General features: G+C 38.2%; 1 protein-coding gene across 1 annotated transcript in view; it reads right to left on the bottom strand.

The window, feature by feature from the left end:
- CNTN1 (contactin 1) overlaps positions 1-20,947 on the bottom strand; it is a 271,298-nt gene extending 250,351 nt beyond the window's left edge. The window contains exon 1 of the mRNA XM_076331302.1: positions 20,851-20,947. The gene's annotated coding sequence lies outside the window, so the exon portion shown is untranslated. The remainder of the gene's footprint in view (positions 1-20,850) is intronic.
- Between the last annotated feature and the right edge of the window lie 390 nt (positions 20,948-21,337).

Genomic DNA, 21,337 nt, shown 5'->3' with positions numbered 1-21,337 from the left:
AGAACAGGCAAATAAAGTTATCTGTGTTTGTTTGCTCTCCATGCTAGAATACAGGAATAGCAGTATGCAGAAGTCTCTTTCTTTTTTTTTAAATCTTCAAATTCCTTCCCCCCCCCCTTCAAACAAGCTTCCATTATTGTCTTTTTGATTCTAAGATCACTTTGGATGATCAGATAGAAAATTAGCTGATACCACTGTGTGTTTAGTAAATTCTCTCGTTGCTAGGTGACAATATACTTTGGTGAAAATACATCTGTTTATTTGACATGACTGCTACCTGCATCAGCAGATGGAGAATGTCAAATCAAAATACTTAAAAGTTCTCAATTAAAAAAAAGGGAATGACTGAAAATTTAAAATCTTTAATAATATATATTCACATTTATCTAAAATGAGCAGATGTATGATTAGTATCTTTTGTTCACCTACAAATTTAGTTTCTGAAAGCGTATTTGTCAAATACTCTTCTGCTAATCTTTTCCTTACAACTTTGTCTCATGAAATGAAAATGAAACATTAAACTATCGCTATGACAAAGATGGGAATAATTTATTATTTTTTCAGTCAACTAATTTTTATGAATGTTTTATTTGATAGTTTGTCCTGGTTTTGGCAGGGATAGAGTTAATTTCCTTCCTGGTAGCTGGTACAGTGCTGTGTTTTGGATTTAGGATGAGAACAATGTTGATAACACACCGATGCTTTAGTTGTTGCTAAGCAGTGCTTACACTAGCCAAGGACTTTTCAGCTTCCCCTGCTCTACCGACTGAGAAGGCTGGAGATGCACAAGAAGCTGGGAGGGGGCACAGCCAGGACAGCTGACCCCAACTGCCCAAAGGGACATTCCATACCATGTGACGTCATGCTCAGTACATAAACTGGGGGAAAGCTGGCGGGGGGGGCCGCTGCTCAGGGACTGGCTGGGCATCGGTCAGCGGGTGGTGAGCAACTGCACTGTGCATCACTTGCTTTGTTTATTATTATTGTTGTTGTTATTATTATTATTACATTATTATTGTTGTTGTTGTTGTTATTTTATTTCGATTATTAAACTGTTTTTATCTCAACCCACGGGTTTTTCTCACTTCTACTCTTCCGATTCTCTCCCTCATCCCACCGGGGCGGGGAGGAGTGAGCGACCGGCTGTGTGGTACTCAGTTGCTGACTGAGGTTAAACCACAACATAGTTTTATGGTACTTCTTGCTAAATCCCACAGGAACCCACAAACAACATCTGCAAACAGAATTTAATTTCTCAGCGCTCAGTAGGACAGAAATATATTTCTAAGGAGCTGAAATAACGTCAAACCTATTGCCTTCCTTTTTATTAAAAAACACAGGTTGAATACATTTCCAAATCTTCCATGCAAATATTTAAAAGGAATGTAAAATTTGAAGAAAAATATTTTAATAACACTATCATGCATCCATTTTGATTCAATGGGAGATGTTTTGTGCCTCAGGACTTGTAGACTCTCAGTTATTCAGATGGCTCACTCAAATTTAGTTGTATCAACAAAAATAATTTAAGCATTCTGGGAGGGGTTTTTTGTTTGATTTAAGAGATATCTAACTGAGAAGCAAAAGTATGTTTTTGATTAAAAGATGTAATAAGTGAAAGGTTTTTTAAGTGATTTCTAATGCGTTCTTCCTAGAATTTATCAAGTCATTAAAAAGGTGATCTCTCTTAAAAAGTAAATTATTCAGAGACAAATAAACTAAAATCAATTCCACATCTACACAGAAAAAAAAGTCAAGGGCAAACCCCACTTCTGTTTGACTAGAATCATACACAAATTCAAGTGGAAACATCATCACCACCTCTTTTCTCATGAAATCCAATCATGTAAATATTTAATCAGGGACCTATCAAACTCCACCTCATGACAGTATTAGCACCAGCAAATGATGCCCTGAGGTTTCAGCATGCATTGACTTTTCTATTACTCCATTTAGCGATAAACTCAAAAACAGAGCATAAAACATGACCTACTTCTTCCATCTTACAGTTTTCATTTACTGCCTCTAGTGATAACCAGAAGACTACTCTCCAGGGGCAACATCAGCGTCTGAATCAGAGAGGGAAAATGAACATAATCCCCAACTCTCAACAGTCAAAGCTGAAATTCAGTCCCTGAGAAAAGAACATCCTTGCACATATTGTACAGGACATCCATCTGTCCGAATGTGTCGATAGAGAATGCTCTTGTTTGAACAGCTACCAAAATTCCGAAACAGAACATAAAACTTACTCAAAATTAAACATAATGAGTATTCCAAAACTACAAACCTATTACATTATGCAAAAAAAACCCCTACAAAAACCCAGCATTACTTACTAATTTAAACTGAAATAGATCTTCTTGTCATCAAGCAATGAAATTCAGTAGAGTTCTTCCTCCCTTGCATCTATGATAATTATTCAAACTTTGTTCTATTTTTTGTCTGTTACACCTTTCAATAGTTTTAAGTACTGCAAAAAGGAAAGAGCTAGGACTAAAATACAGTACATCAACAAAAATAGCATGCTCACAATCTTCCATCCAAACATCTAAGGGTGTTACTTGGTATAATCAACTCATATGAGGACCAGAAACCCGTATCAAATGGGTTCACAAGAGATAAAACACTGTGCCTGGAAAGATAACAAATACAAGCACTGTCTTTTGGGGATTATCTGGTGAGACTCTGTGCATGTCTGTGAGCTAAACTAAGCTACAGGGGCAGCTGAAAGGAGATAAATGACACTGGCAAATAGTTTAAGGGAACCTGCTTTTGAAGGACCATTGAGATTTGCACTGTTCAGACAGTGTTCTTCCCGATTCTCTGGAAAGTGTTTTCTTTTTTCCAGCCAAGGACTCAGAGTTCTTCCAAATTAAATGGTGCAATCAGGTTACTTCCATTAAAATATAGAAAAAAAACCATTAAACTGCAAGGAGGTTTGCATTTGAGAAAAAGGGATTGACATGGTCAAGTCTGTTCACATTACAAAAAATAAAAAATTTGGGCACTCAAAAGCAGGAAAAAAATAGCCCCTTGCAGGGTGACACTTAAAAGCTATTCTTTGTCACCTTTCTCTTCTTCTGCTGGTCCTTATATGAAGTATTACCTTGAATAACTGATCACTACAAGAGTTTTAGAAATCCTGTTCTAACCCATCACTATTTAATAAAACCAAGATATTGTAAGGTGATTATTTTGACTTCTTAAGTGAGAGACAACAACTTTTACATTTTTCAGCAGCTTATCCACCAAAAATATATATAATTACTCTCTGCTTTTTCTCACAATACATATATTGCCTCTGTGGCAAGCAACAGATGAAATCACCTGGGATATCATTCATTCCCTTGATCTATTCATGTATTTCAATATTCAAACTAACTCAAAGAGCCATGAAATAGGTATTCAAACTGGTGCTGAAAATGCTTTACTTTTTCCACCCCAAACCCTACTCATTTATAAACAACATATTCAATTCTATTCCAAATGAACAAATAATCTGAGTATGCAATTTGAAAATACGGTACTACATCTCTTCATAAATTCAATTTCTGTATCTTTGATAGCAAAAATCAGAACAAAAATCTTCAGGATTACAATAGTACTAATATGAAGAGAGTCAGAAGAAAGTAGAATGACTACTCTAAAATGAGGAATTGCATTATCAGCAACTGAAGCTCAAAAATACTGCAAAACTATCCAAACATGAAATGCTACCAAAAACTCTCATCCCTCCCAAATAATCAGCCCGATGTTTACACATCAGCCAATAAAGTTCAGGGGAATACAGGTACTATCTGGTGTCTGACAGCCACTACTTTTTTCCTCGAGTGTCATTAAGCAATAACAATATAAAAATGGTTGAAATACTTTAAAGCTTGGTCTCTAGTCACTCTATTTTAAATTGATGTTAATTTTAACTATTTAGGGAGCCAAGAACTGTTACATACAAAGTAGCTGCCACAAAATAACAATAGCTTTTTTTTTTTTTAATGTCACAGTAGCCTTAGTTAAGCATTGTTTACATGTCCTTTTGGTAGCCTAGAAAATCATAAACTTAATTTTTACTTACTACAAACTGAAGTATTCAAATATTTATACACAATATTAACACTGTCAATATTAACAGTGGTGAAAAATTCAAATTGTTTAGTTACATTACCATAATCATTCAGAACAAAAATGGAAACAAAAGATGACAGACACAAATATTCATTTCCTCCAAGAACAAAGGTTTTAGTTAATTTTAATTAAAACTAATGGTCTAATTTACTTGTAGGTTCTTAGAAAATTATCTGAAGACTCAGAGTTATAAATATGCTATTTAAAAATACAGTTTAGTGATTCCTAAAGAACCTGAATTAGCTTTTTTTTAAGAATGAACGGAATTCACAGTTCACTGTAGAGTTACAAAGTATGGAATGTTTCCATAATTACTGAGCTATTCATCACATAAAACTGACAACCCCATATAGCGAAACCATCAAGTGAACACTGCAGCCAATATGCTCGAAGGTACATATCAGAGCCAAATGAAATGTTCAGGTAATTAAGAGTCTTGAAATGAAATTAAAACATCGCTCTATGTTGCAATCTATATCTAAAGGATATATGAAATGCTAAGCACCCACAGACACCAAAAAGCAGAGACATAACCTACCTGACTTATACAATGGTAAACCCAACTAGTTTGATGTCTAATGCCAACACTCACAAGAGATTCAATTTTTTTCAGAGGTGAAAAGCACAATCTAAATTTATCTGCATGCTGAAGCATTCAAGCTGCCTTTAGCAAGCAGCTTCATCAAAAATGAAACATATTAGATCAGAAGCAGCATTTAAAACTTCTCCTTCAAATATATTGTTGTTGCATTTGCAGCTAAATCAATATACGAAATAGAGCTAGTGAAATGGCTTTTGCAAAGCGAGAAAGTTAAACTTAATTTGTATCCTTGTTCTACATATCTATCCATAGAAAGCAATATGGTATTAGATGATAAAATTCAGAGATCGTCTAATGGGATATGGCCATTACAAGTTCTGTATAATGTAATGCCAACATTGCCTGAGAATCTACATAGGTACCTAGGGTGACCTTCAAGCAGCTAAGACAATAGGTTACAAGGGGATCCTCTTAGGAGAGAGTTCAGATATTGTTCAGGCATGCAGAAATATAATACATGAAAAGAATTTTATTTATTAAAAATAGCTGATAGAACAGTATTGAATAGTATTTACAGAACAGTAATTGTAGTGCTCTTACGTTTCCCGGTCCAATCTTTTCCTATTACTTGCAGTGAACAAATAGTACTTTGAGAGCTGTCCAATTAATAGCAGCTAAAAAGCTGAATTAATCTACTCTTTTGTGGACAAAATAAGATGTTATGTAAATTACTTCTCAACTTCAAAGTTGTCTGCAGATAAGGTTCATTAAAATCAGTTTTATGTCTGTGCCACTCCCTTGACGTCAGCTAAGTTATTCCCAATGCATACTTCCACGTGTGTGATTAATGTCAGACCTAATAACCAGCTAATCACAGTGGAAATCCATAATGCCTTCTATTTCTAGGAATTCTAAATCGTGCAGAGGATGCAATGTACCTTAACGTTATGGTAAACCACTAGATTTAACTTCTTTCCATTTTCAGCATCAACTGGAAAATTTCACAGTAACACAAGCTTCAAGAGCAGAATTTTGAATTATAAAAAGTTTGGTAAAATGGAACAAAATTTATTAATATTTGTGATTGAGAAAAGGGAATGACAATCTTGAAATAAAAATGACTACTTCTACAGAAATAGTTCACAAAGTTATAATAAATAATTTCCTATTGCCATTCAAATTGCATAAATGAAGTTAGAGAAAATTGTCATGAAATGCATTTGATGTAATAAGTTTTTCATTACTATTTTTATAAGAATTGGAAAATGGGATTGAAATTGGTCCCAATGGAACACATAATAAAACCTCTACAGAAGTACATTAGAAAACAAGAAAATTCAAAATTCAAACTGATTACAGTTCAATTCCAAATGTAACATTAAGATTGAAAGAAGGTTGAGAAAAATGTTTCACGGGTCAATGACTTCCCACTGCAGTTCCACATCGAAGGGCCAGTTGTCCAAGAGTTGCGTTTTCATAAAAGCCCTGTCACTAGGAGTTTCTGTAAATGGACTCTACAGGTGCGGATGACTAACAGTCACCACAAAACAGCAGGCTAGAAAGAACAAACATACAAGATGAGAAGAAGGGTGTGAAAGTCTCCCAAATGCTGACAAGCTCTGGAGATCTGTCATCCTGTTGCACCTTCAAGAAATGAAAGAAGACCCAGAGTGTGCTGAGCATGTGTAAGGCCACCAGGACATGCTGGCACCAACAAAGGGATGTGCAACTCAGACCACATCCGAGGTGGCAGTGGCAGCTGTGCGCCGTCAGAGGCACCAGGACTCCCTGTGCTACTGAGGAAACAAGGGACCCCGTGAGGGACTCTCTGCACAGCTGCCTAGAAGCCACTGTCACACCGGTGCAGCTCTCCCCCGTGAGTGAACAGCTGGGCTGGCCTCCACCCGGGAAACTGTGAGTGACTGCGTGTGTGGCAGTGTCTGTGTGACAGTGTGTACCTGCGGGTGTGAGAACAGTGGGAGGGAATAAGTTATTTGCATGGTTCATTTGCTATCTGCTTTTAATAATAGCTTGATTCTATTAATAATAAAAGCTTAATTAATAAAAGTTGCTCTAATAAATTTTCATTGGGATCTGTCTCTCCCTGACTCACTCCCCTATCAGGGAAAGGAGAATTTACAAGCGTGTTTGGATGCTCTAAATGAGATCAGGACCCAACCTCCTACGCACCCTGACATGCATTACAATACCTGCAGAATAATGTATTTTTTTCAACATGTGATTTTGTTCATACAATTTAAGTTGTCTCTGAAAATATACTCAAATAAATGTTTTATTAAGACTTAGAAGAAAAGGTACTACAAACTCCAAGACATTATCAGCTCAGATCTTGCATCTGATGCATGAAGGGACTCCTCTAGGCTCATGGAATGCCAGATTTCTGTGAATTCTGTAATTCTGACTTGAAGTGCACTGTGATTTATACCCATACACACTGCCAAAATCTTCAGTAACTGTTAGAAGCAAAATACACTTTTAAATGTCTTTCAGCAGTAATATCCTGCAAAACAACTGACCGTTAACTCTGCTGTTGCTCCATTTAAAAAAACAAAACAAACAACACACCCCCACCCACCCCCACCCCCCCCCAAACAAATGTAACTCATAGTACATAAGCTTCATTGCTAAATCATCTGTGAAGTCTGAACTGGCAACACTCCTAAAAAAGTATTGTATTGACAAATACAATTCTTACGTAATTAAGAAGCTTCAAGTGATCTTAAAATACAACTGTACTATACAAGTATATTTACATAGCTAGCTATATAAAATATAAACAAAATAAGTTGCATAATTGTTGTATCAATGTTTTATTGCTAAAAGGTGTGGGGGAGTTCTTCGTTCAGATGAATAAGACTATGATTCTCTGACCCAAAGTAACAAGAGTAATATAGGCTTAAGAGGAGGGAATAAAGTATTGACACCAAAGGTGTATAAAGTTAGAACACAAGACACATGTCAAGTCAAAGAGCGTTACAAAGAGAATCTAGCATTTGCTGATACCACTTTCAAGACAAATCTTTTGCAGTCATCAAGATGCATAATTACATTGTTTTAAACAAAAAGTAAAGACAGAAGTTGTATTTTATTAGACATCCCTTCAAATATAAATATTATATAAAAACCAGTTATTTCATCTGTCCTAAGAATCATGTATTTCTTGAAAGAAAATTCCTTGTCCCATGAATTTAAAGGAGGAGCTGAAATGTTCAATGAGGAAGACACCAAGATATTCCAATGTTTTACACACATTCCTTAATGTGTTTAACTGTACCATATTCACTTTCCAGTCTTTCATCAGGTTTCTATACCTACTTTAATGGACCTTATTATTGCTATTCATACAAAGTATGTTTGCACAGCAGCCTGATTCTGAGTGACACACAGAAGTGCTGCTTCAATGAAAACTAATTTATAAGCATATTCCTAACGAACCATCTTAACGATAGAAATAACTTGCAATAGAATCTCAGAATAATATTTTCTCCTCTAATTTGCAGAAAGAGAACTTTTCTTCCTCATTCTCCAGTAAGTGGGAAGAAAAAAGAAGGAGCAAAGAATCGTATTTTCAGATGCACAGCACAGAAACGTTATTTTTAATGGAGGGGAAAAAAGGAGCCATTCTTTGTATAACCGCAAACTGACAATTTTATTTTTCCTTGTACAGGAATATCTTTTGCCACTCATTTCACACAGGTACCCCTAAAGTTTTTCCCAATTGGCACCCACTTTAACTTTCAAACATTCTTAGACTGGTTTTCAAAAATAGTGGTGAGACTTAGCTGTCAACTCTAGCTGGTTCAGCAAAACACAAGCCATTCTGAGGACAAGTACTTCTTCCTCATGCTGCCTACATGTATGCGCTCTTTCTTTGAGAAAACTGAATAATGGCTGATTTTCTCTGGAGAAGCAAAAGAAAAAGAACTTGTATTAAAAAGAGTATATTGTAGCATAAGAGAAGGAGGCAATTTCCTTTACCCAACTTCTATGCCAATTACCAAGCTGTGCAGCTTACAACTCTCACTTATTGGAAGCTAGCACCTGCCAACTGTCACTAGACCAACAGAGAAAAAAGAGACACAGTAATGTTTATGTACACTTCTGCAGTCAGAATTAACAAAAAAACCCCACTAATTGTAACTGTCTGTAAAACCATAAGTGAATATTTCTAAACGTCTGCAACAAATATTTCTGCTTTTATATCACATTGAACTGAGAAAACATTTAAACCCAAAGCTCTGGATGAGCAATTTAAGAAACTGATCTATAAAGGATTCCTTCATTGCTTTCAGCTGTCTTCTAAGGCAGCCTTCTAGGTTTGACTAACTGAAAAACAAGAATACAGATGTTTCTACTTGTCTACATGTGATAATGCAAAACTTTGCAACTAAAAAGCTCATCCTTATAAGTGTCCCTATCTTCCTATAAACTAACTGAAATATAAATTTATTGGCAGGCTACAATTCCTCCCTCAGAACTGGTCCAATGATACACAGCAAGTCACAAATGCATGCAAAAAATGTGTGTAGCATGCCAAAATAAGAAAGATTATCTTCATTTGGAAACATTTATAATGTAGAAGTATAGGAAGAGCAATAAAATTGTTTAAAATATAACAGCAACAACTGAACTACAAATACTTAGAAAACAGGGTGTTTTGTGCATGCAAAAGTGAAAGGTTTTAACAAAAAGCATAGTCCATAGTTTCAGTACATTCAATCATCAAGCAGTTTCTTGAAGTGCTTGGCTTGAATTAAAGTTTCAGATTTTCTTCTATTAAATTTTCACATAATGATTAAAAATAATAATCCTGCTATATTAATTTACATCTTTGATTTGATTATATGCTCCTGTACTTAATACAGGAAAACCTGTCCTTATCCGGTATCGCAGTCATCTTCATCTTTCTTTCTTTTTTTTTTTTTTTTAGGTATTTTGAGAGATGGCAGGCTTACAGTTCAAATCATGAATTAGGTACCAGGTTTCCATATTACATCCTGGGATCAGTTGAAGCCCATAATCTTGGCCTGGCAAGTTTTCTGAGATGCTGCTGTTCCCAAGTTACCATTCAATTAACAGCAAACGTTCACAGACGAAGTCAGGACCTCCAATTCTTGGGTGCCTTTCACGAGAACAAAGTCTGAAAGACAACTACCTCTAAGCAGACAGATGATTTCACAGGTAATTATGTTCCAAATTGGAAGAATCTTGAAGGGCCAAGCATGACAACCACAGGAACATAAGAATTGGCTGCACTCCTACTACTTGTTGAAATCTGTCTCAGATGACTCTGTTTTTGAGACACAGTCAGTAAACTTATGAGTGGTCCTAATCCAGACTAGGGCAAAATCAGACTATTTATTTTAAATCATTCATGTGAATTCAAGCTCATGCAGACAACTTTAGACTGAAGTACAGAACAGGCTAGGCAAATTAAGAAACGTGTGTTAGCACTCATTATCTATTACCTTCTCTGACCCAGCTTCTCATCACTCCCTACCCCTAGGAGTGAGATCAAGTTTACCCAAGGGGTTCTCCCCAGGCCATCAAGAGAACTTCCAGGGAAGATGAGAGAACCACCCAGGATGAAAGCCAGGTTTCCAAGTTTTAATGGGCCATGAATTCAGAGACAAGCATGAGCACAAACAATACTAATATATCCAGCAACAGAAAATTTTGCTATTTGCCAGGAAGATTAAATAACATTTTAAAATATTACCCAAATGCACACATTGGCATTTTTTCACATGTACTAAATAGATTCCCAGGGAAAGATCCCACAGAACGGGAATAATGAAGTCAGGATTAAAAAAAAAAAATCACCTGTAGATTAACAGACATAAAGCCACAAACATAAATACACTTTTTATGTAAGTGCTTAGCAACATCCTGAAGGACTGTTTAGAAGCAGCACAAGTGCCTTATGTTCTGCAAGGTTACTCCAAACACCTAAATATTGTTGTCATTCTATACTACGGTAAACACCTTCAGCCAGAGTGCTCAGTCCAGCACAAAACTTGCATCTGGATGATAAAGGTTAAAGGCAAATGCTACCAGCTAACAAAAAGTCCTCCCGTTTAAATCTGCCTATACTTAACTCTGAAAAGCCCTTACTGAATTTTGTGTTCTGACAAAACTTTTAGATGAATAAGACAAAGTGACAAGCAAAAAATTACTGGGAACATGTATTTAACAACTGATTCTCCCGGAGCAGGCAAGAATTAGCCCCTGGACTCTCTGGAATGATGACCTGTGTTTTATGAAGCTGAACTGGAATTACCCTGCTGGTAAACCAAAATTTCCAAAACATAGTTTATTAGCTATACAGATAACCATATTTCCCTTTGAATTATTGTGTTACCTTAGATTACAATGCCTTCAAGTCAAACCACCAAATAACTGCTCTTTGGCTGCTTGCACACCCCATTAAAAAGCACAGTATCTCGCTAGTACCCACACAATAAATGTTCTCCCCTTTTATAAAAAGAGATTTGGCATCTATAAAAAAAATTAATACCTCATTAACCATGAAAATCCTTGAAAAACAGGCCAAGAATATCCTAAATGTTTGGAGTGCTTTAGTTTAGACAGTCATAAACAAGTATCAAAATAGTTCTACCTAGAAGTGTGCTGACGTGAGCAAGGGGCTGTCTAGAGACAGGTGCCAAACTGCTAAAATAAAAATTACATTTCAAGGTGCTCTATATCCTTCACCGTACTTATATTAATCCACCAGTTTTTCTTCAAGCTGGTCTGCCACAAATGTCTGAAAGCTGAGTAGTTCTGTAACATAAAATACTGTAAGTGCTTTGATAGTATTAAATAATAACACAACAGTAAATTATGACCTGTTCTCATTGGTTTATGTGGTATATTAGAATTTTTTTGACAGTGGCCAAAAAGGCACATATATTTTTTCCATACTTTCCTTTCTTCTCTTGTCACACCAGTACCAGTAAACATTAGCACAGATGCGGAAAAAGAGTGCTTGGTGTTTTTTTTTTTTTTAAAGAAAAAAAAAAAAAAAGAAGACACCACATACATAGGAAACCTTAATGACTATTTGCAGGCTTTATCTAATCACTGCCAGTTTAAATACTGTCAGTTAGCAACATTGCCAAGGATAAGATCAGCTAAAAAATACTCAGTAGGCCACAAAAGCTTGCTACATGATTGAAAATAAAACTGAGGTAATACGTAAGTATATGGTAATACACTAAAGTACGGTTCTTTCAGAGTTGTCCTAGTTAAAAAAAATCATCCTAAACCTCTGTGCTTCCTTCCAGTATATGCATAGGCAAGGTCTGAATTATATGAAGCTGCTGTAACTTCAGACACAAATGTCACATTGGAGTGGAGTTAATCACTCTGAAGAAAAAAAAGTCTTTATATCTTTTGAACGCTTCAAATAAGATCTCATAGAAATGAGACAAAACAGGTTTTATGGTTCAGCCACATTTAAGACTGGGTCAGCTGGTCTGTAGAGAACCCACAGAATGTAATACAATAAAAGAATGTGAGCGGAAATGGGAACAGCTGTGCTTTATTACAAACCTGGGGCTGTTTTAACTACAAAACTTTCTTTATGCCTTTAAGTTTCTGTAGGAGACTCTGCCATTCTGAACAGCAGATTCAAAACTCCCATTTCCACAACAAAATACTTGGTTTAGTCAGATTTATCTTTTTCTGTATCTTACCTATACAGCTAAGTGCAAATTAATCTTTCTTCTGAGACATACCACTTTCCTCCGTGCCCCAAAATCACATTTTGTAATCACACAGCCTAATAATAAATGAACCGGCAAATTGCTGGTAATGAAAATGCAATCAAGTCTTTTTCATTCAAAACCCTTTAGTCATCTCAAGTATTCTTAGCTAATAAAGCACAGATCACCATCACATTAAAAACAAAAAGCTATTTAATATTTTTAAAACAATTATCCACTCCACTATCCCAGAGGGAGAGTTTACACTGTTTTTGCTCCTGATTCATATTCAATATGATTTTTCCAAGAAGAAAGAGGGAGAAATACTTCAGTTCAAGAAAATCCCTCAAGTGATGACTCATTTTTTGCACATATTGGCGGAAGGTCCCCAGAAGAATAAAAAGCATCCATTACTTTTCTTGTTAATTTCATTAATACAATGCAAGTACCTCAACGTGCTGTTTACACTGACATTTTAATAATGCAATTAGTAACTTCTAAACTCATTTCTTAAAAATTATCCTACTTGAGATTATCTGCTTCTCTCTCCTTTTGTTATTTTTGGGGTATTTATTAGAGAGAACTTTCTTCTTCGGTCCACTATCATCAGACAAAAAGAAGTGCATGGGGGGGGGAAACATGCATATAGAGATGTTTGTGTATGTATACAAATATATGTTAATGTAATGGTGACTGGATGAGGCCAGATCAATGTGTCAGAGGAGACAGTTATGTATTTTTTCCACTATGCAATTTTTAAATAATTTTGATTAGGTTTTGTTGATGTTTTCCAGATTCTTATTTTGCAAATACCAGCTACTTAAAAGGAAATTAATTCTTCATCTAAACTGCTAATACTATGCTTACACAGATAAACCATTTATAAAAAGAATTTTGAGATAAAGTGGTTGTGTTAGGAATTATTCACCATATACTGTAATTTTTCAGTTAATGCATCAGTAAATTTTGCAAAAATCTACTTTTCAATGGGGGAGATCAACATCAAGAAATGAAAGAGGCAATGAACTATGATGATGAGCCAAAGAACCAAGGATCTCATTCAGCATTCCCTCCATAACTCTGAGGATAAGCCTTTTCTCCTACACTGACTTAAAAAAACCCAAACAACAAAACCAGAGTATCCATCTGACAAGACCTAATGCAAAACTGAAATGGAAGATGTTTAAACAACACAGTATAACTGAGCCATCACCCCAGTTATTTAGAATAGAAGTCAGCGTTGGCACTATTCCACTAGTTATTCTTTAGTTGTTTTTTTTTGCAATAGCTGGCACAGTTCTTAGGTGTTATATAAAGAGTCAAGAAAAAAAATTAAAGCAATCAAAAAGAAATTCACACATAATTTTTTAAGCTCACATAATGCTGAACTTTTACATTAATCAGTCTTTAGTTTGTGACTTTCAAAAACAACCTATTACAGTCAAGCTCTAGGCTAATTTTGCCATTGTGATGGCCTGATTATGCCTTTTCCAGGGATATCACTGCTGCACCTAGTGTAAGTGGCAGAACTGGATACTTTTTCAAAACATTAATACGTTAAAAATTTTTGAAAAATTACAGGGCCAGGAGAAGTCAGAGGGAAAAGGTATAATAAAAATCAAGAGCAAAGAGAGTTCAGGAAGTGACAAAAAGAAGGGGAAAAAGGAGCATTTCAGAAAGCCTGGCTTCCCAAGATCTATTTCAACAGCAGCTGGTGTCCCTTGGAGCTCCTTTATAATGAAAATCTGAAGTGGAAACTGTTCAATATTCCAAAGTTCATTTTTATAAAAGAACTAAACTGTAGACAGCTGATGAAAGCTTCTGGCAATAGTACAAAAGAGTGATGGCCTTATTCTTCACAAGAAGAAATACAGAAAACAAAAAATGTATATTTCTAGCTGCTCTTTCTCATTTATCTTAATCCTTATTACTTTCTTTTTGCTTTGCTCAGAAATGTTCATAGTGAAAAAAATGCAATACTTTAGCTAAAAGTACTACTAGCAACAGCAGTGAGTCTTCTAACTTCTAGAAACAGCAAGCCTTATCAACAGGTAAGTTATCCTACTAGGCACTTTTAGAAGTTCACTGATAATGGTTGGTAAAGGAAAGTATCTTCAACATATCGAGACATTTGATTTCTTTTCAACTTCATTTTAGGTCTTACCAGTGAGTACTTGGCAAGACAACTGACCGCCTTTATCAAAACAAAGTCAGCTTTATTTCAAGTTTCAAAGAAAGCATACTAGTTGGAAATCCGGTTATCTAGAAGGAAGCCTTCATTAAGAAATATTTAGGGTAGAAGGCTGCTTCTCTTTTCCTCACACAAGAAACAAAATAAATTATTTTATTTCTCCTAAGCTGTGATTAGGCTTGAACATGAAAAGCCTGAAGAACAGACACAGTGAAAAACAAAACTATACGTGAAAGGTGAATTTATGATATTCATAAAATCAAGATAGCTTTCAAAAAAATGATGTATTCATCACTGCATCACATATTATTTAAATTATAAGCAGGCACTCCAAAAAATCATTGGGTTTACAGAACACAGAAGTTTAAAATGACATGGACTTCTTTGCCAGTTGTGGTAAATCCAAAATTCCCCATCTCACTGCAGCTGATGTGTTAGAACCAGTCAATCTTCTGTTGTCCCATCCCTCTGCTTGAGACAGGGCACCTAGTTATCTCCCTCATTCAGCAAGCACGGATCATTCCCAGAAAGATCAGCACCTTAACAACAGGTACAACACTGAGACAACATTAACAGCCTGTTCCACTTATCAACATCCAGTGTTTGTTTTAAAGATTTACATTCAGATTAAGTGTGTGAGATTTTGTTTGAAAAATGTAAGTTTCATAACATAAACCAGGGATCCTTTGTTCTGATGAAACTGAAGAGGTATCATTACTTAAGTACTACAACTTGTTACAACATACCAACGTTAACTGACCAAGCTATTGACTCCTGTTATTATCTCCCATAAAACAGAGCTATAATATAACATCAAGCCTACCTAATGCACACAGCAAATCTAGCAGTGCATTTAAATACAATTACCAATGAAAACTAAAATGGGGATTCAGTCTGTAACATTAAATATTTCATTCAGACATTAAACATTTTGCCTGTTGGCACAGCTATCCTTCCCCTTTCAGAAAGTACTGTTCAGACTGTATATTGATGCTTCCCCTTGTAGAGAATGACAGGATAACATCATAGGATAATTCATGTCGTAAGGGACGTCAGGAGGTTTCTAGCCCAACCTCCTGCTCAAAGCAGGGTCAGCTAAGACATCAGATCAGGTTGCTGAGGGCTTTATCCATTTGAGTCTTGAAAACTTCCAAGGAGGGAAACTGCACAACTTCTCCAAGTAATCTGTTCCAATGCTTGACTGAATATATCAACACCTTTCCTTGATTTTTACAAACAAATTAAATTTAGCAGTTGTTAAGCTGAAGTGCATTACTCAGATTTTATGGATAAGAAAAACAATTTCATGCAGAAACTAATACAGCAGTAAATTCAAGTACATGCCTAACAACTTTGAGCACTGGCTTGACCAGGAATCAACAGCAACTTACAGTTATGCTTGTGTTCAACTATTTTACTAAACTGGAGAAAATTGAATTGTCTATGGTAAAGGAGGATGTTTCCAATAAAGCTATAAAAAGAACACCCATCTCATGACTAAATCATGATCTCTATGCTACAAGCTAACTCCTTTGCAAGGGAACAACACATAATCTGGCCACTATGAGGCAATTATAAAAGCATTATATAAATACAAGCAAAGAACTTGTAAAATACGTATATTTATATTTCTTCATTTCAACACTGCACTGCTCGTATGAGCTCTTAAGAAGATTCCACAGATACAAAAATGGTTTTACATCCTGTCTCACATTAATTATAATATTCAGTCTGTGGTACAAACCATAATTCATCCATGCCCCCCATTTCAGACATGAGAGCTACTAAGTTATTGCAAATAGTATTTTTATCACGTCAAAAGGACTACCTCATGTAAACAAAATACTATGGTGCAGTGGTAAGTCCACCAGTCACAGTTTTATTCAGATCTCAACTCACGTGAGAGGCTTACATCTTCTTTTTATAAATATTTCTCTAGAGTAGCTGTAGCAAAACCTTAACATAAAATGAAAAAAATAAGTATAAACCCAAATCATCAGTTATTTTATTTGCCAGCCCAGAAACCCCCAAAACTTAGCAGAGTTAAGCAAAAATACAGTATATGCTCCAATCAGAATTGCTGATGTCTATTCATAATTAGGACTATTTAAGTTGCTCAGGATTTCTAATGTTTACTACTACTTACAACTTTGGCAAAGTAAGTGTCCTCTCTGTCCTTGCTTTTTGCCAATGCATATATAGAAACACATACTTACATGCCTCATTGAAAAATTCATTCAAGAGTTCAATTTTTAAAAGGAGCAATGGAGGAAAAACATAATTTTTTTTTCTTCTTTCTTTCAGCAAAAGTGTCTTTTACTTCAAAAAATGTTAGTGACTATGGTTTGAAGCCATCAACATAGGCAAGCTTTGAGTTAATGCTACGCTCTTTCCTGTATCTCTAAAAACATACCAAAAACTAACCAACTTTAAGAAGAAAATACTGTGTTGTTTCAGTGCAGAAGAACAAAAGCTACCTTATGGTCTATGAAGAGAAGCAAAAATTGAGACCAATGTCTGGTAAAAGCACAGAAAAAGTGACTGGAGACTGGGAAGAGAAGGAGACGACTGGACTGATGCAGCAAATCAAGAAGAGGAAGCCCTGGGGAATAAAGAAAAGTAAATGGAAAGAATGCTGGCAGGCAAAAAGCAAGGAGAGACAGGACTGGCTGAGACAAGAAACTGAAAACAAATTTGGAATGGTCAAGACCAGGAATACCTAAAAAATGAAGACTGAGACTGGCTACAGGAGGATAAGGAGGCTGTCATTAGGATACGTGTATAAAGGATGAAGTGAAAAGGACGGTGCTTGAAGAAGACTGGCAAAAGAGCCCTCATCCACCATGATACATTCTCTCTAAAGCCTAGAATAGAAAGGACTCCAGTCTTTCACCACTTTTCCACTATTAGCAGTACCCATGCAAATGCACTACAAACTATGCCATTCTGCTTTATCACTGGTGTATATAAAAGGGACTGCACTCTCATAATGCTAAAAGTTCAAGAGCTTTTGCAAAGGATTCAACTTTTCCAATCCTGCTGGTAACCATTGTGGGTCCAATACAGTAACACAAGAAATCTACTTTGAGAGTTGTAAATTTTCTGCATTTTCTTGTTTGGCTGGGTTTTTTTTAATTCTCTTGAGTTTAATTTTCTAGGTTTTAAGAAAGTATATGGGACATGTATGCACATTTTACCCCACAAACAATGTGAAAGAATATCATTAAGGTTACTAAATCAACCACTCAAAAGTTACAAAATAACAAACACTGTTGTCTGTGCAACCATAATTCACTTCCCTTGAGTGTGCACATTTTTATACAATATTTAAATAAACATGTACTGCTTCTTCAAAGTTACCTTGCCTCATTCAGTGCACAGGATGAACATGCACAGAAGATGATACAGAACCTAATGCAGGTAGGACTCTTGACTTACCTACTTAAGAATAGGAATATGAGTAGTGAATGAGGTAGGGCTTGCAGAAAGAAAAAGGGACAGGGGCTCTGTAACATGCCAGAAAGGCTTTAACGATTAAAGTCCTCCCTTTTGTAGTTTCCCCCGTTCCTCTTACTGTCATGCACACCATTTAACCCAAAATTTTCATAGTCTGTAATTAACTGTGAATTCCTCTTTTTCCCATCCACTCCGCAGATACATTCAAAGATGTGTGGAGCACTCAGGACTGTTACAAAAAGCAGTGGCAGTTGTAACTTGAGCAAACATATTTACAAGAATTGTAGAAATTTCAAACTGGACACCAAAAATGAGTGGGTACTTTTCACCTAACCCTCCTTGTGTCTCTGTTCACCACCTGTAAAAGTCTTGTCTCATCTCAGGTAGTGTTCGATAAACTAATAATTATTTGTGAGGCGTTCTGATCACGTAATGATAAGCACTCTAGCAAAGCCCATACAGATGTTATCGGTTCTGTCTTCAAAGCAGAGTTGAGTAATGTGGAGTAAATAAATCATGGGCTCACGTAGTGATCAATGAAAAATACTGAATTGTGTTAAGTGAGCTCCATCCATCCCGTGCACTGAATGAGACAGGGTTCCTGTAGAAAAAAGATAGTATGTGATCATGTAGTTAAGACTGTATCAGAAAGACATGCTCAAAAAGGCACTTAAAAGCTCTTTGTTCCATAACCTTAATAATGTGGGATTTCTCCTACAGAAGGTGTTTAAGATAACTGATTTCATAGAATCTTAAATCAAGTAAGTTCTTGCATTATCATGCAGCTGTGTTGAGGTTGCATTACTTTTTGGTGCCTGTCAGAAGTAAAACTGGAACAATCTCTTGTTGGTTTAGAACAGCACTGTAGATAATACAAACATGGAAAAGGACAGAAGTGTTTTGCTTAGCTTCTTATTTTTACTTTTTGCAAAATTTAGAGATGGATAAGGTATATTTAGATGCAATGTCAACTATCACTAAACACAAATACAAAAACTAAGCAACTGATGCTGATAATACACATTCAAATATAAACAACCAAAAGCTCCACACTACCAACAGGCTCCTGCAACATTAAGGAAAGTTCTTATTAAAGAAATTTTGGTCGATTATTATTATTTACACAACATGGGCCAAAGATCATCCTTTCATAGGGATTTGTACAGTATTTGCACTGCAAGAAAGACACTTAAAAGTTACTGATGGTAGAAGAGAAAAATTGAGAATTTTTGTAACTTCAGGTTATTTCAGAAAGCCTTCCCCCGCTCTTACGCAATTTCAAGTCCTGTGTTCATTATTTTTACTGGTTTACAAGAAATTTTATACAAAAGACTGATACTAAGTAAAGTATATTTGTTAACACCTCCTTTGATACAGCCACCTTTGCACAGGTGGCTGCATTTTTAGGCAATTTATTGCCTCAGTTGTACACACCACTAATTACATAATGGTTTATTTTTAAAACCTTAAAGAACCCTTTAAATATTTTTTTTATGTGCTTTAATATAATAACCATTGAAAACATTCTTAGCTCACAGGTCATAGTTTACTTTCATTACTAAATGGAGCATAGTTGATTAACTGCACAGATAATCTCCGGTAGGTTTTATAAGCAGAATTAAATAGCGCTTCGTAGAGCAGATGGCATTCCTAAAGAGCCCCCTCAGTCTGCAGCTCAGGCACAGCATCACGGGCATGCTCAGCCCCTTCAGGTGACTTTTAGCAGAGCTCAGCAACGGCAATGTCCGCAAGTGGTATTTCTGTTCTCACCAGCAGGTGTTACTACAGTCAGTCTGAATTACTGCCATTTACGGAAAAGTGACACAGAAAAGAAGCATAATTAGCATTTTACAAGGGGAAAACAAAGTGAAACGCTACTATTTTTACTGCAAGAAGGTGCAATGAAAAAAATCCCTTTTTAGCTGACCACCATTAAATACACCCGAAACGCAAACAAGTGAATGAGACGGAGCAAGGCTGCCCCTGGGCGTGCAGGCTGCTCTGAAAGACAACCCGCGCAGCAACGGCGGTGCTGAAATGATGCGCCGTAAGAACACAGCACGGATACATTTTTCCCCACGCTGCCAAAATCCATACGTGCGCCAGGAAGAACCAGAGACGAAACCGAGAATTAGGTTTTCCCCGCGGCACCCTCCGCGGCCCCTCCAGCGAGCCGTGCGGCAGACGCAGCACGGACGCGCGGCAGCTCGCGTCTCCCCCCGCGGAGCCCGCGCTCGCGAGGGGACAGCATTCGCGAGAGGATTACCCAGGGAAGGCGTCCCACTTTCGGCAGCCCGGGGGTCCGAGTAATCGCGTCCCCGGCGCCCAGTCGCCCTGCGAGGGGGCGGCTCCCCCCCCCGCCCCGCTTCCAGCGCCGTGTAACGACCGCCGCCCCCGGCCGCCTCACAGGAGCGGGCCCCGCCGCCCAGGCCCGGGCTCCGGTGCCCTCCGCGGGCCAACGCCGCGTCCGCGGACCGTGGGGGAGCTCGGGGCTCTCCCGCCGCCCAGCCTCGGGGCGAGGGGCTGCGGCCGCCCGCCATCCCGCACCTGTCCCAGCTCCCCCGGCCGCACCGGGAAAGTTGACTCCCCGCCGCGGCAGGCCCCCCGCCCGCGCAAACCCACCCGCGGCGGCGGCGCCCCCTCCCCGGGACCACCCGCGCCCGGCCCCGCTGCCAGGGGCTGCCCTCTCCCCGCACAGGAGGCAGCGCAGCAGCGGCGGCTCTTACTCGCGTCTCTAAAGCGGGACCCCGCTGCGCATAGCGGGCGGGGGGCACACCGCCGCACTCGCTACGAGGCGAGCCGTGCCCTACCTGTGCAGTGCTGCCGCACGGCCGGGCTGTCACCCCGCGGCGTCCCGCCTCAGCTGCGCACACCTGGGACGGCTCGGCTCGGCTCACAGCACGGCACGGCACGGCCCGCCGCCCGCGCGCCCGCCTGACAGCCGCCCGCGCGCCTCCGCCACCCCCCGCCGCCGCCGCGCGCGCGCGGGGCCGCCGGGGCCGAGTGGGGCGCGGGGAGCGGCGGCGGCTGATTGGACAGGGGTGATGTCACTCGTGCGCGCGCGCGAGCGCGGCAGCGAGGGGAGAGCGGGGAGCGGCGAGGGGAGACGTGAGAGAGTGGGGAGAGGTGAGGGGCGAGCGGGGAGGAGGGAGCAGGGAGAGGCGAGGGAGGGAGGGTGAGGAGTGGGAATAGGCGAGGGCAGAGCGCTGCGGGGGAGAGCCGTGCGGAGCGGGAGGTGAGGGGAGGAGTGTGGTGAGAGCAGAGTGAGGAGAGACGCGAGGAGGAGGTGAGCCTGGC

The sequence above is a fragment of the Aptenodytes patagonicus genome, chromosome 1 (genome assembly GCF_965638725.1).
Source record: "Aptenodytes patagonicus chromosome 1, bAptPat1.pri.cur, whole genome shotgun sequence".
NCBI classification, from domain to species: domain Eukaryota; kingdom Metazoa; phylum Chordata; class Aves; order Sphenisciformes; family Spheniscidae; genus Aptenodytes; species Aptenodytes patagonicus.
Note: the sequence above shows the minus strand (reverse complement) of the source record. Positions and strands in the feature narration are given on the sequence as shown.